This window comes from Micromys minutus, assembly GCF_963924665.1.
Source record: "Micromys minutus genome assembly, chromosome: 18".
Classification (NCBI taxonomy): domain Eukaryota; kingdom Metazoa; phylum Chordata; class Mammalia; order Rodentia; family Muridae; genus Micromys; species Micromys minutus.
This window is the reverse complement of record NC_137953.1, coordinates 51988236-52005616: the sequence shown is the minus strand read 5'-3', so window position 1 is coordinate 52005616 and position 17381 is coordinate 51988236.

Genomic DNA, 17381 nt, shown 5'->3' with positions numbered 1-17381 from the left:
GTTTTGATGACTATGGAGCTCTGACTATCTGACTTCTTTGCTCACCAGGGAGCAGGCCAGCTGGGCTTCATTCTTCCCTTACCATTACATATAGGAGATCTTTTTATCGTGAGAGCTGTAGGCCAAGGAGCAAACATGAAATAATCATGAAAATAGAGAAAACGCTTAGGAAATTTCTGAGGTTCAAGGACCTGAGAGAGCCTGGAAAACAAAACAACAATAACTAAAAAGGTACCAGTTGAGAGTGTTGGCTGTAGAAATGACGGACAAAATCGTCACTCATGAAAGCAACAACATTCTCAATGAGCTGAAAATAAGAGGGCACAGGTTTGGTTTCTGTCTTTGTCAGGGTTTCTATTCCTGCACAAAACATGACGACTAAGAAGCAAGTTGGGGGAGAAAAAGGTTTATTCATCTTACACTTCCATATCTCTGTTCATCACCAAAGGAAGTCAGGACTGGAACTCAAGCAGGTCAGGAAGCAGGAGCTGATGCAGAGGCCATGGAGGGATGTTACTTACTGGCTTGCTTCCCCTGGCTTGCTCTGCCTGCTTTCTTATAGAACCCAGGTCTACCAGCCCAGGGATGGCACCACCCACAATGGGCTGGGCCCTCCCCCTTTAATCACTAGTTGAGAAAATGCCTTACAGTTGGATGTCATGGAAGCATTTCCTCAACTGAGGCTCCTTTTTCTGTGATAACTCCAGCTGTGTCAAGTTGACACAAAACCTGCTAGTACAGTTTCCTTGCTACTGTGTGGATAAATATTACAAAACACTCCACAGGAGCTCAGAAAAATGTTGTTACTTTTTGGCAGAACAGAGAGTCTGCAGTAATTTCCAAGGCACATGATCTCACTACTTTGGGCCAATCTCTGTTTCATCATTTAAGGGAGAAGGCTTATAAGTAACCACTGATTCCTGAAGGACTATGGGCAGCTCATGGGTGCTAAAAGAGGAAATGTCATTTTCCTCAGTGGTGCAGACACTGATATGTTGCTTATTTTCTAATAAGTAAAACAACTCAGGCTCACGCAGACAACAATTTAACCTCAATAGTTCCCACATAAAAATCAAAGCGGGAAGAATGATGTTTGCAAAACAAAGAATGTTATGAGATGAATGAAAGTGAGCTAAGTTCAGTAAGCACATGTATAAAAATGTCAATGATTAAAAACATTGTATGAATAAATTCATAGCTAAGAAATTAATACTTGAGTTTATGAGAGGGAAAGTTTAAAACATTAAAAACAAAGGTGTGTGTCAACCAAGCTTTTGACACCTTAATTCCCTTAATTAATTTAAGTCTGTATGCTTAGTTTGGAACTAAAGAGGAAAGGAAAGATGGTTTCTATTGAAATCAAGGCAAAGAGAATGAGAAGCTGAGCCTGTGATGCGTGCCTGCGATCCCAGTACCGGGGACACCACTACATACTCAAGCCAAACTCAGACACAGCAGGATCCTGTGTCAGGAGACAAATGACTTGTAGGATAAAGAGACATTCATCGATCATTATACTGTGCACACGAATCACATGTATTAACTGCAAACAATAACAACAGTGGAACTGGAGCAAGGAATACGGAAGGATCTTGCTCAAGCGTCTGCATATACAGCATGCTGCTCTGCAGGAAAAAAATTGACATGGGAACCATGCCTGTCTTATTTCAGAGCAGAGTTCTCCACCTCTGCTGAAGAATGTTCTATGAACTTCCTAACAATAAAATTTGTAGCGCCTGAGAGGTATTTAAGCTCCCAGGTCCTAAATGTAGAAATCCACGAAGAAATACCTCTTGAGTTTGGTCTTCTTGCTAATAGGAACTTCTCAAATTATCTTATTCATTTATTTATTTATTTATTTATTTATTTATTTATTTATTTATTTGTTCATTTATTTATTTGTGTGTGGTTTTTTTGTTGTTGATTTAGTGTTTTCACCACACATTCACATGTGGAAACTGCAGGTTGGTTTGGGGTATCTTTCCTCATCACACTCTATCTAATTTTTTGGATGACTAGTAGAAACCATCTGTCCCAGCGCACTCCAGCAGTGAGGTGAGAGATGCCTGTGTCTGTGCTTAGTTTTTGTATGGTGTCTGGGAATAGAATTAGCTCTACACGCTTGTACAACATTGAACTATCTCCCCAGCTTTTAATTATTTTATTTTTAATTTCAGGAAAATGTACTAACACTGCTCATTCATGATAGATATTCTATTATGTAAAAGTCTTACTTGGAAAAGAGAAATGAAGAGCTATCTCAACAGTGAAGTATGAGAAATATCTCATACTGCTCTTGATTTTGGTGCCCAGCATCCACACTGCATAGCTCACACCATTGTATCTCCAGCTCCAGGATATCCAATGCCTCTGGTCTCTGAGGATACTCTTATTTATATACATACATAACACAGACACAGAGAGACAGCTAATGACACAGACACACAACTAAAAATAATAAATAATCCCTTGGTTGAAGCTGTAACATGTCTCTTATAAAAGTAAGATGCATAGATGATTGAAACTATTGAAATTTTTTGTTGTAAAAGTTCTTAGAGGCCTGAGAGAATTTTAATTTGTGCTCACAAGAGACACATGAACAATAATAGTTAAATAAATTATATGGTAGAAGAGATGGAAAATGAATATTTGTAAAAGAAATAAAACTTTGCTGATACTGTTCAAAGTTTTTTTTAATCTATAAATGGTTTGAATTCTAAGTAATATTTTATAGCATAAAAGGTAGTTAATCTCTAAAAAAAATTAAAGCTGATTGGATTTTTAAATCTGAAATACCCATAGGGAAGGGCTGTTTTTGATTAATAATTATAAATTAACTTCAACATACATTTTGATAAATGTTAGAGAGGAGTAATTAACTTCCCATGGAAAGATTCAGCAATAAAAATTCACTAATTATTAGATGAGCAGATCAGGTTAGACATGACCTGAACATGAAAGAAACACACACACACACACACACACACACACACACACACACACACACACATACACACACACACACACACACACACATTTGGTTTGTCAAGTATAAATTCTGTGATGATGTGTCTACGTTTTATTTTGAAATGACCCCCACTGGTTTCCTTAGGTTTTCATAGGTAGCAAGCCACTCATTGGTTATCTTAGATTTTGGTTCATTACATTTTGTTAAAAAAAATCTTTTTGTATCACAAAATTTAATAAATACAAAGTGATTCTATTCTGGGCTTTAAAAATATCTAGTTTTGTTTTAAATAATAATGTTCACCATATAGACCGTATTAGTACTATACTACCACAAAACCAAGAACTTCAGGGTACTCTAAATGCTCCGAAATAAAAGAGTAGAAGAAAAATGGCAATTTACACAACAAAGTATTGATCAACTGTTACTAAATGACAGTGTGGAATTTGCAGGCAAGTGGATGGAACTAGAAAACAAAACAGCAACAACAACAAAGCAGTCCTGAGTGAGGTAACCCAGACCCAGAACATTAAATAAGTGGATACTAGACCCCGTGTCTGTAGAGACAGGCTGGGCACTGCCAGACAAGTTACTGAAAACCCCTAGGCCTTAGGCAGCCAATCAGAAACTGTCCCACACATATCCTAAGGTAAGAGCAATGAGTCAGCAACAGTTTCCAGCCATCTCCTCCACCCCCAACACCCAGCAATGGTTCTGAAATGTCCCTAGAGAAAGAGTCAACCAGTTAACCTCAAGGCCACCCACCTCTCCCTGGAATTCCCCTAATGTGCTTTAAACTGGGCCTGCAAGCTCACCTTTGGTGTCTCCGACTTGGTAAACGGTAGAACCCCCCTTCACACACACGCACACACAAATGCTGGATATCTGTAGAATAAAACACTCTTTGCTTTTATATACTGTTTGAATCTGGCATATCATTCCTCAGAAAATCATAGAGTCTTACATTTGGGGGCTTGTTCTGGACTCACTGCAGGCCCCTTGACCCAAATGGAGTATTTTTCTGATGGATTTGTCTGGGAGCCAAGGATCATCTTTTGTCCAACACTGCATTTCTGTTTCAGGTTTAATCTGGAGGCCGAGAGGGCCAAAGCAGATGTAAATTTTGTCACCTGGGCAGAGGCAACAGTGGATGCTTCTGATCCTCTACCAGAAGCAGAAGACCTTGCTAGTTCTCATCTGATTTCTGAACTGGCTGAGGGGGGGTTCTGTGGGCCTCCCATGAACAGGGAGGAAGACCGTCTGAGACAGCCTTTTCACTTTGTTTTTGTTTCCCAGGAATGTCTTTCTGTGCCTGTCTGTGTGGATTCTGTTTGTGCTTTTGCTCCTCTCAAACAAAATTTTCTGATTCCTAGGATGGGACAGGGTACAGATCACTCACTGGGCTTGATTCTGAATCATTTTTAAAGCCTTTTGCCAAGTTACAGAAGACTCGGGTCTGGTTATATCCCTGCAAACTATCTTTTGCAGGAATGAATGCCCACCTATAAAGTAGGGTGGCCTGAGCAGGGAAGTTTTTATTTCACCACCATTTACAGGGTAAGGGCTGTAGTTTATGAGACTAGGGGCTACCTGGACTAAATGCCATATATCACTATGTAGCAATATCTAGTCCATAAATCCCCTGTTTGGATGAGACCATTTTTGTTACTGGCTTCCCTGCTCCCTGGCCTTCTTCCTCTAAAGGACAGTTGGCCCTGAGTCCCTGCCTCGCTCCCCACGTCTGCTCAAGGAGAATCTCTGCCTTCTCCTTATGCTCCTGTTCCTACTACCTCTGCCCCCACCCAGGCATCACAGGCAGAGTGAGGAACAGCTCCTGATTCCCCTGACTCTCCTGACTCCACTTGGAGTCTACCCTACCCTTATAGATGTAAGTACTTGCTAGTTTTTATAGATGCTTTCCAGGATGGATAGAAGCCTACCCTACAAAGTAGGAGACTGCCAACACAGTTGCAAAGAAGCTTCTGAAAGACATCATACCTTGGTATGGTTTGCCTACCCTGTTTGAGTCTGACAATGAACTAGCATTCATCACAAAGGTAACTCAATCTCTAGCACAGGTTCTGGCGATCAATTAGAAAATACATTGTGCATACAGAGTCCAGAGAACATTGAAGGAAGCCTTGGACAAATTAACACTTAAAACTGAAGATGACTGGGTAATCCTCCTAGCTGATCCCCTATATAGGGCTAGAAATACCCCCTAGACTTTACGTCCCCCACATTGAGATCCTATAGCAGCGGCCCCCTCCCATGATGCCTAACTTTCAGTCTAATATCTTAGCTGAATATGACAATGTAAGTTTTTAAAATCCTTGGAAACTCTTCATAGGGTCTAGAAGCAACTCTGCTCTGCCATTCTCTGGGTTTATGAGTCTGCTCCTTTCTCTGACCCTCATTGATTTGAACGAGGTGACAAATTATGGATTAAGAGACATAACTACAAGACTCTGGAACCTCACTAGAAAGGACCTCACACTGTGATCTTCACCACGTGGACTGGCTGTTAAGGTGAACGGGATCAGGACGTGGATACACCACTCTCACTTTAAGCCTACCAAGACAGTGATGATCCAAGCAGTTGAGATTCCATCAGAGGAGACTTCCAGATGAACATCCAGCAGATCAATGGAAAGTCACCTCACATCTTATCGATCCATGAAACTGATACTCCAGTGCTCTATTGCTTGCTTGCTGCTTACACTTTGTTGCACCAGCCACTAGTCCCCAACTATCCTCTGAATCTAATCTGGCAGATAGTTAATGCTGCTGTGGATAAGATTGCCATCTCTACCTCTGACTGAGCTACCTCAGGCATCTTGTTCCCTGACTTTCATATAGACCTTCGTGACCTAGTGGATGAGGGTCCTTTTCTGTTGGGGAATATGAATCTACTGGGTGGATAAGCTGGAAGCCCCCATTAAAGATGACATCCCCACTGTGACTTGGTTTGGAGATACACAGACACTTGGAGCCAGGTCCTGGATATCACCCTGCCTCTTTGAAGAGAGACATTCGGACCTTGACCTTGCTTTGAGGTCCATTACTATCTGGGTATCCCCGGGTGATGCAACAACATTGTCATCAAGTTTAGAACAGCTAGCAAGATTGGACTTCAGTAAGACGTGGGGACTAAGACTTTACATCTCTGGCTATGATCTGGGACTCCTATTTAATGTCCACCTACTCCTACATAGCCGTGTGAGACCCAAGGTAATAGCAAAGATGAACCAACAACCCCAACCTGTGACTCTGCTCACCATCACTCTCTCATCAGGACCCACTACCCTTTCACTCCATCAAAGTCTTTCTTCATGTACTTACCTACAACCACTATGTAAACCTTCCTAAAACTGTTCCACCTCCTGTACTATCTACTTTATCACCTGTGTCAGGACCCCTGCAATTATTAGAAGCCACTTTTCAAGCTTTTAACTCCTCCTGCCTGGACTTAACATAGAATTGTTGGTGATCCTTAAATGCTCAGCCACACCCCCTCACTATGAAGGAATAGGTATCCCTGGAGACTAGTCACAGACTACAGATGATACTCAATGTAAATCACAACAACCAGATAGAGGTAAGCTGACCGGACAACCAATAGTGGGACAGGGACTGTGCATTGGAAATAAGGTACCCTCAGCCTATTCCCTCCTCTGCAATCACCCTGTAACCCCTACTGTTGCAGAATTCATGCTGCTCCCAGAGAATGCTTGGTGGGCTTGTACCTCAGGTCTTACCCAATATATTTACAGTCTGGTTGTACGTATGACTGAGGATTTTTGTTCGAGTACAGCTTGTACCCAAAGTGACTAATTACTCTGGGAAGGTTGTTTTTAACCAGCTAGCACCTCCAAACAATTGGGTAAAAAGAGTGGTCATTTCCACAGTGTTACTAGGTTCTTTACTGGGCATAAGGCTGGCCAGAGCTGCTAGTGTAGGGACCTCAGCCCTAATACTCCAGGATAAAAATTACAAAGCCCCACAGATGGCTATAGATGGAGATATACAGGAGATGAAAAAGTCTATCACAGCCCTGCAGGATTCCCTATCTTCCCTGGAAGAGGTACTTCTCCAGAACAGAAGAGGCCTAGATTTGTTGTTCCTCCAGCAGTGAGGACTCTGTGAAGCCTTAGGTGAGGAATGGTGTTTCCATGTTGACTACTTAGGAGTTGCCAAAAAAAAAAAAAAAAAAAAAAAAAAAAAAAATTCATGGCTTTAATCAGAGAGAGACTACAATACAAAAGAATAGAAAGAGAACAGTCTCAAGGTTGGTATGAGTGCCTCTTCAATTGGTCTCCTTTCCTGATCACCCTTGTCTCTGCTCTGACTGGCCATTTTATCCTACAGTGTTAGCCTTGACTTGTAGTCCCTACATAATCAATGCTTAACTTAGGTTTGTTACAGAGTGGAATTGATTTCTACTGTTCAATTGATGATTCTCAAACAGCAATACCAGCCCATAGAAATATCTCAAGGATTCGAGATGTTCCATTACGGAAGGGAAGAATGAGAGGACAGAGACAGGCTGACTCCATGACAGGCTTCAAACTGGCAGTTCAGGAGACTAGGCCTAGATCTCTGTTTACCAGAACTGGACAAGTCCAGATAAGTCATTTACTGGAAAAACTCCAGGTCTCTGGCAATCAATTAGAAACTACTCCACCATTAGAAGCTACCCTACCACCTGGCCTAAGGTAAGGGCAATGAGTCAGTAATAGTTTCCAGGCTTCTCTAGCAATAGTTTTCAGGCTTCTCCAGAAACAGTTTCTAGCCCACCCCACCCCCATTCCCAGCAATAGTTCTGAAATGTCTCTAAAGATAGAGCAAACAAATTAAGGTAAAGGTTACCTACCCCTCCCTGTAATTTCCCCAATGTGCCTTAAATTGGGCCTTCAAGCTCACCTGGGCGTCTCCACTTTGGTAAATGGTAGATCCCCACAGGTTAACATCTCCAGAATAAAATACTCTTTGCTTTTATATACTGTTTGTGTCTAGGGTATCATTTTTTTTGCAAATCCCAAACACTTACACCAGAAAGGATAGCCATAAAGGAAGAGCCTAGGAAGCCACATGGATCACTTTGGGAACAGAAAATAGAATAGATTTTACAGGTGACTCGGGGCAGGTGGCAGTTTGAGACAGGAACATGAGGATCAGGTGGGGCAAGGGAGAGAAGATAGGGTAGAGGGAAAGAACATGGGGAGAGACAGCTGAAATTTAAAGGCTATTTCAAGAAAGATATTGTGAAAACCTAGGGCAGTGAAAATTTTCTAAAATATATGAAGGTAATCTTAATGAAGTCTCCAAACAATGGAGGATACAGAGACTCAATTGGCCATCTCTTGTCACCAAACAAGGTCTCTAGTAGCAGGACTGGGTTGTATCTAATTCAGTTGTTGGCCAGGGAGTCCCATGGAAATCCCCAAAGAACTCAAGCTATTGCTACTACAGTAGATTGCTCTTTGCAAAGTGATAATGGGGGCTCCATTATGAAGGACAACACCAACATAACTAATTAAACATGGAGAAGTAAAACTGGTGCATCTTTAGAGTCTTTATTCCTCTGGTCTAGTTTCTTTGGTGTGAGGAATGTATTCTGCAAGCTATCAAAAGAAAAATATAAACCCTAATCTTGCCACAAAAATTTTGATATATAATTTCTCCTATCTGCAAGATATTCTAGAGCAATGGTGTCACAGAACTTGTGGGAGTAGCCAACTAATTATTTGACTTAAGCTCACTCCATAAGACAAAATCCATACCCAACACTGCTGGAATGACTGAAAAGCAGAGATTAGATATCCCAGCAACCTAGGCTAAAATGAACATTTTAAAAGAGGTATCAATAAAAGGACTCCAAATGATACTCTGTTAAACTCACAGATCAGTGTCTCATCCCATCATCATCATCAAGAAGTTCCCTCCTGCAGCAGATGGGAAGAGATATAGAAGACCAATAGTCAGATATGATGGAAAGGAAAGTTCTTGGAACACATAGCTCTAAAAATGATGATGAAAGAGGGGGTGAAAAGCATTTAACAGCCAGAGGGAATGGAGGACATTAGGAAAATACAGCCCTTCGAATCAACTAAGCAAGAAGCATATGAACCCACAAACAATAAATCAGAAGGCACAGGGCCTACATGGGTTTGTACCAGGCCTTCTGCATATATATTATGACTTTCAGATTAGTATTTTTATAGGGATCCTGAGTGTGTGAATGAGTGAACCTCTGATTTTTATGCTTGTTCTCAGAGTTCTTTTCCTTCTGTTACGTTGCCTTGTCCAGCCTTGAAGTGATGGTGTTTCTTTTATCTTATTGTATTTTATTTTGTCATATTTGGTTATTTCTCCCAGAAGCTTAATCTTTATAAATGAGAGACAGAAAGGAACTGGACCCATAGGGGAGAGGGGTAGAGGGGGTGAAAGGAATTGGAAACAGCAGGGGGAGTGGAAAGCAAGTTTTTCTTTTGTAGCCTGTAAATTCAGATGTAGGACCCTCAACTACTTCTCTAGCACCATGTCTGCCTGTACACTGCCAGGCTTCCTGCCATGATGACAATGGACTAAATATTTGAACTGTAATGTAAGCCAGCCCCAATTAAATGTGTTTGTATGAAAGCGTTGCCAGAGTCATGGTGTCTTCTTACTGCAATGGAAACCCTAAGACAGCTTCTATCTAGAAGAATTAAATGAAGTCATGGTGTCTTCCTGCTATGGAAACCCTAAGACAGCTTCCATCTAGAAGAATTAAATGAAGTCATGGTGTCTTCTTCCTGTAATGGAAACCCTAAGACAGCTTCTATCTAGAATAATTAAATAAAGTCATGGTGTCTTACTGCAATGGAAACCCTAAGACAGCTTCTATCTAGAAGAATTAAAATGAAGGGACTGGGACAGTGTGCGAAGTCAAAGGAAATTGCAGAAAGATGAAGAATCTGGGAAAATTGAATGTACGGAAAGGATTCTGAATCAATACATTCTCATCCAGTACCAGCATATATTAAACACCTTAAGATGTTTATATAACACAAGAAGTCTTTTCAAAATTGTGAGACATGACAGACATTATGAGATGGCCAGTGTTACCAAATCAGTGGACTCTAGAGTCACCTGGAGAAGGCTTTCAGAAAATATCTGTACACATTTTTAGGTGGCTCCATTAACCTGGCATGAGATGGAATACTTTAAAATTGTAGAGAGCCAGATACTGTCATGTATACATTAATTCACCATTCTCTGTTCTTGATTGTGGATGCAATGTCCAGCTATTCCAAGCCCTTGAGATCTTTCCTTTCCAGGTTTGATGAGTTATCACCTGAACCGTGAGCTGTAACAAACCCTTTCTCTCTTCATTGCCATTTTTATAACAGCAACCAGTAAAGAAACTAAGACTTTGACTTTTCAAGGGTTGGGTTTCATGATGAGGAAGAAAATTCATCAGTCATCTTTCTCACCAGTGGGCCTCACATACCACAGTGCTGAGCTTCCGAGCAAGATGAGCCTTCAGATGCAACAGTGACAAGACTGTTATAAAGGTAATTCATATAAAGGTTTGAATATGCTTTGTCCATGGAAAGTGGAATTATTAGGAAGTAATGGCCTTGTTGGAATGAGTATGGCATTTTTTTGGAGGAAGGGTATTACGGTTGGAGTGGGCAGTGGAGGTTTTCTCCTATGTCTACCCTTTGCAGAAGAGAGCTTCCCTGTACCCGCCTGAGTATGGCAGTCTCTCCTGGTTGTCTTCTTGTCAGTATGCAAAATGCTCAGCTACTTCTCTGGCGCCACGCCTGCCTACATGCTTTCATGTTTCTGCTATAATAATAATGGAGCAACGCTCTGAAGCTGTAAGCCAGCCCCAATTAAATATTTGCCTTTATAAGAGTTGCCTAGGTCATGGTGTCTTTCACAGCAATGGAAACTGGAACTAACACAGTAACCAACCATGCATGCGACTATAAACTTGGTCAAAAGTCCACAGCTCAAGTAGAGGGACCTAGAACTGCTGTTTTGTTAAATATACGCGCTGTTAAACTACCTTCTAAGTATTTGTTCATTCCAATAGATCAGTGCTGCTCTCGATGTTGATCAGAGAAGTTTCTTTCTGCAGTTGGTGGTAATTAATTCATATTTACAACATGTCTACGCGTTGAGAATAAGTGACTGTTGAGTGTGCAGCCTTAAATTAGACACAATCAATTCTCAAAAGACTCAGAGAACATTGTGGAAGAGAAAGTACAAAGAATGTAAGAGCTAGAGACATGGTAGTTGCATACAGGAACTCACTGTAGTTATGCACAAGAGGAAGCAATTGATGCTCCAGGGTAGGGGTGGTCATTTTCCTTTTCTGTGTGTGGCCAGTGGTAGGCTGCGCATGAGCATAAAGCACTAGTTGGGTTCAGTGAATTTTTTAAATAGAGAGATGGGAGAGGAGGGAGAGATGGAGGGAGGGAGGAAGGGAGGGAAGGAGGGAGGGAGGGAAGGAGGGAAAGAGTGCATGAAGTAGGAAGAATACATTCTTCTGGGTAGATTATGGATGGAGTGGGGGTAGTTGGGGATGTATTTAATCAAGATAAATCAAACACACACACACACACACACACACAGAGAGAGAGAGAGAGAGAGAGAGAGAGAGAGAGAGAGAGAGAGAGAGAGAGAGAGAGAGAGAGAGAGAGAGAGAGAACAGTCAAAGAACAAATATATATATTTAAAACATACATAATATATATGAATATATTAAAATTTTGTTTTGGGGAAAAACTATTTCTTGTCTGAAATACAAGTTTAAGAGTCAAAGTCTCTTTGTAAACTATAAATCATTACTTAGGAAAACTGAAAACGAGAGATAATGGTGTTGTCAGAAAACAAATTATATAAGCAAGGACCCAGATAACACTTATCCAATGCTAGTGATTTAAGAAAAAATCCTCTTTGCAATTCCATTTAGACTCTCAGGTTTTTGTTCTCTTTTCTGACTCTATAGTATGAGCTTCAGGTATGAGATAGGATGGCCCCAATCAGACGATGTGCTGTGGGGGTCCCTGCAAATGCATACTGTCTGTAAAAAAATGATCATGAGAGGCAAGAAGAAAGTTCACTTCAACAGGACCTAGTTAGCCAGTACTGCCTCAAATATCGAGAGTCAGTCACTGGGCAATTTGATTTAGACATATTTATATACAGTAAAATTTTGGGAAAAAATTTTCTGCTAACAATTATCTCAATCCTATGTGAGCAATAAAAGCGAAGGCATGGCTACATATAAAGCACCTTTTGCAAAGCACATGTGACCTCTACCATACAGATGGGTTCTCAGGCGCATATGTCTGGTGTGGTCACCATCATATTGATGAATTAGAGATGACCAGTCTATAAAGAACATGGCATCTCACCTAAGGATGGGTTCTATTGACCGAAAAGCAATGCTCAAGATAAAGGTCTAGTGAGGACGAATCTGGGATAAACATAATAGTCTAGGAGATTCAGGTGTGGCCTGGTCCTACAGATAGCAAAAGTCACCAAGTTATTAACTACATCTACTCTCAGCTTTCTGAGGTGGAAAATATACAAACACATCCCTTTTGTTGAAAAGACAAGCCCGGTGTTTAACATTTTTGGTTTCCCCAGTGTTTATCTGTGAGCACAAAAACCTTACGTGTTTTACAAAGACTGGTCCTTTCAATCCCCATAATAGGATCATTATCGGAGGGGCCAAGGATTCAACATATCAGTCTGTGGATTCAGCTGTATGAAAACAGGGTAGGCCTAGCATTCCTTGAGGCAGAGCTCATCAGCTGCTGACCCTGTGTATTTGCTAAGAGGTTCTGTTTGCATTATCTCTGTCAATGGATATTTGCTACGTTCTTTCTGGAGCAGAGGGACTTTCTAAAACCCTCCCACTCAAGTGCCACATTCTCAACCATCTGAGACCTATCAAGGTTGCGAATTAGCCCAGAACATCTGCAAACAGTTAAGAAAAGAAGAGTCTTGGCATCCACTTTTCTCTGTTTTATTTCTGACAATGATACAGAAAATATATTTGTGACACATTTCAATAAATTAACATTTTATAGAACTGTGGTGATGTTTTACTACATAATCAGGCTAATGCAAACCTGAAAAAATGTTCATTTTATTTCTCTTTTTATTCTTACCCCCACTTCCTACATTTTACTTCTCATAGCATATGGCAGGAGCCCCACATTTCACTCCCAGAGAAAGAAAATAAGTTACCAGTGTAATAGCATTGGGCATTATCTACGTCAAGTGGAAGAAAACATCACTGAAGCAGTTACCCTTAGAAGATGGGGGTTGCAAATGTATTTGTGGAATTTGTACGTAGTGTCTTACCCATTGCTGCCACTTAAAGGGAAAACAGGATTAGCTGTTATAGTTACTGAATAAGAAATAATGAACTACTAGAAAAATAGGTAGAGAAATCACTTAGAAGCTATAACATCACCTTCAGAAAACAATGGGCTGAAGCTACAAAAGATTCAGACATATGCAGTCATGATATAACTGAAAAATACATCTTCATGTGTTGCTAATAGAATTAGTTTTGGGGACAGATTTCTATGACAGACATTGAGCTAACTGCTGAATCCCGAAACAATGAAGATACGTCTCAATCTCTGTGAACTTCTAAGTAGAGGAGAAATATAAAGGAATATTTATTTAGTGTGATAATTACTAATAAAGTCTGTGAGTTCTCTCAGCAGCTTTGTTACCCGTAAGAACAGTAACACACTTTATTGGCCTAGTTAGACCTGTGTGGTTGGGAGTGTTTGCAAAGGTAATGAGGTAAATAAAGTTTCATGATTCATAATTATGGAATTATGGTCTTGTTTTTTGAAAATATCATGCTGTACCCAACTGGACTAACAGCACAAATGACTCTCCAAATTTAGACTGTTTTCATTGTAAGGGTAATCTGTGAGCAAATTGTCCTCTTAATAATGCAACTGCTATCTACGGTTTCTAGTTTTTGTAGACTTTCTGAAAGAAGTTTTAAAAGTATTTTTAAATTTTTGAAAACATTAATAAGAAAATACTGTTATTAACACCACTTCTACCTCATAACTGCAATTTTGTTACCATCATGAATTATAATATAAATACCTGCTTTCCAATGGTCTTTGGTGGCCGACAGGTTGAGGACCATTCTTTTGCACTCTAAGGGACTACTAAGACCTAGTGAACTACAGCAGAATCAAATGTGTTGAATCACCAAATTCACTAGCACTAGACAGTGAGGTAAATTCAACAACTTGAGAGCAAGTGTGAAAGTTCACATTACTGTTGGCAGTTACTTTCAGTGTTAGCAGAACGTTCAAAGGCAATCATTTGGAATCACTATAGTAATTGTTTGCCTTGGAAAGCACTGAGCGCTGAATTATAAACTCTAAGACAGAAATCAAGTGTCCAAATTGTTTAATGTAGAAATATTTTCTACACCATATTTTATTCCAGGATTATTTTCACTTTGAATTTGCTTCTTCAACTTAAGAGAGTTAATGTTTATCATCATCCTGATTAAATTTTCTATTTTGGTATGAATTTGAATAGGTATTCGATCATGAAATGTAATCTTGAAACACACTTTAAATTTTAAAATATGAAGATAGGCAATCACAACGCTTGTTTATGAAAGCACCATGTCTGAGAGATAAAAATTCATAGAATTTTTTTAATTTGGTCTTTGTTTTTATTCAGTTAGGAGCTTTTCCTGAGTGGTAGAAGGAAGAAAGAGAAAGAAGGTGTGAGAAATGATGGGAAGAAAATTTTCTTTTAATAAAATCAAGTCTTATTTTTTTAAAGTCTCAAGTATGTAAAACAACTAAATTCAGAAGTTAGTAGTAGTCGCATCCTAAGGAGATCATAAAGTACAATTATTCTTTTTTAAAATCGAATATAAATATGCTTTCCTGTAAAGGCTAGCCTTTACCTTGAAGGATTACCTTCTGGATTTGCTCTCTTAGAGGCATTTCTTAAACTTATACTTTAATTTCAAATATAGAAGAGGAAAGCTCCTAGAACAATGGATTCAATCAATCTGACAATGATCCCAAAGTATCACTCTATATTACAGTATGTATGTAATCATTAAAACATTTATTCCTTCAGAATATCAAGTTATTAAACATGTATATACCTCTCTCTTAGACTTTGGTTGTCAAATGCATACTTGAGCCAAATACAATGAATACATATTCGTTTTTTATTAGTATATGACAATATGGAATATTGTTTAAATATGTGGTTGCCCTCAAATAACCCAGTTTTCATGAGTAGTTTATACCAATGCAGAGTTAAGTGTTATGGGATTTTAGATAGTTTTGATTATGCAACTACTCTTCCTTAAGGCACTCACTGAACAAAGGTGCTCTACGTTTTAACTCTGGTTTACAGATCACTACAGAAAAGTCCATTAACTTTGAATTTATTTCATATGTTAATCCTTTTCTACATTTAATGATACAATATACATACTTTCAAATTTAGCAGATAATATTCAAATGCTTCTACAGGCATACTCTAATGAGGGAAAACAAGACAAAAGATAACAGATAGAGAAATGTTAAACAATTTTCCCCTACAGGAATGACAGTAGTCTTGGCAGTAAGCTTCATTATTTTGTTTGCCACACTGTAGTACTCCGTAAAGGCCATAATGAAAGAAAAACAGAGTTTAAGAAGAAAGAAAAAAAAACTGAGAGAAGTCATAAAAAGATGCTATATTTTGAGACCACAGAGATTTGCATGTTAGAAAACCAGAATGCAGAGAGCCATAGTGATAAATTCTGTTCTTAGATAGCAAGGCCGAGATGCCTGGCAAGACTACAGGAAGTACCAGTTTAGTCATGGGACAGAGGATGTAACTGCTTTTAGTCATGGATACAGCGTGGATAGGGTCCTGGAGATGCTGATCATAGGACCATTTTTCCCCATCAGTGAATTTGGAATGAAATAGAATTGTGACTTTAATGGAGCCAAGCTTATGTCCATGGTGATAAAAAAATCTGTTTTATGGCTGGAAATAGTATTTTCTTCATAACATAATGAACATGTTTAAAAAGCAAAGCAATAAAACTAAGCTCAAAACTAGCATAAGCAAAGGCAACAAATCCAAAGTAGAAGGAACCAGTTGAGTCTTTATAACAAGGATATGCTAAAAGACACAACTATAAGCTAATGTTCAATAAGAATAGCAGAAATGAAGAGGAATTGATAATATAACACTGTTGGGAGGGGTTGTTTTGCTTTAGCTTTTTCTTTTTGGAAGAAATAAATAATTCCTAGATTCACTAATACTATTATTTAAGCACACTGTACTAAGAGATACTTACCATCCCCATATAGGTGACTCATTGGTACTGGCTTTAACAATGCCAGAGAAACATCTACTGAACTTTCTTTTTATTAAGTACACATAAAAGAAGGACAGGGCTTAAAAAGAATATATACTCTGTGTCTGATATCTGAGGGTCTGATTTGGAAGCTGCATGAAAATATACTTTGATTTTGAAAATACATCTGGTAAAGTAAAAGGATTTCCATTTAGATTAATTTTATTTGCACAGTTACTACAAATTAAGATTTACAATGTAGCATAGTAAACCACACTAACTGTGAATTGTGCAAACTATATGATTTCTGAGATGTAAATCAGGGGTCTTAAAGCTTATAATGCGGATATTTTTTTATAGTAAGGAAGCACACCTCTTGCAGGGAACTTTTCTCAGCATCAAGGATGGTCATTCTCTCATTAATGCTACATAAACACAGTTTCAAATTATGAGTATCAAAGGTCCTACCACTTCTTTGAAAGAGTAATTCACTTGGAATACTTTACTGAAGTTGTAAAACAACATGGTACTTTAAAATTAGCGCCCATGCCAGGTAACCTCACTGCAGCTCCTGGTTAAACACACAAAGGATTAGTGAACTTTTATGTTTATTGTTTTATTGTTCATAACACTAGATGACCATCAATGAATGGTTATAGAAAATGTCGGGTATACGCACAACGAAATTATACTCAGCTGTTAAGAATGAAATCAGAGCAACTGGAGGAAAATGGATGGAACTAGAGGTCAACATGATAAGCCAAATCCAGAAAAACAAATTATTTTTTCTTCTCTCATACTAAATCTAGATGTTTCAATATCTGTGCAACATTTTACACACACACACACACATACACACACACACAATATGTATGTGTTTGAGAGAGAGAGAGAGAGAAAGAAAGAGAGAGGGAGAAAGGGAGGGAGAGAGGGAGAGAGAGAGAGGGAGGGGGGAGGACGTAGAGGGCTCTGAAGGAACAGATTTTTAAGGGAGAAGAGAGCATTAAGGAATGCGTGTGAACTGGAAACCAGACTATCTGACAG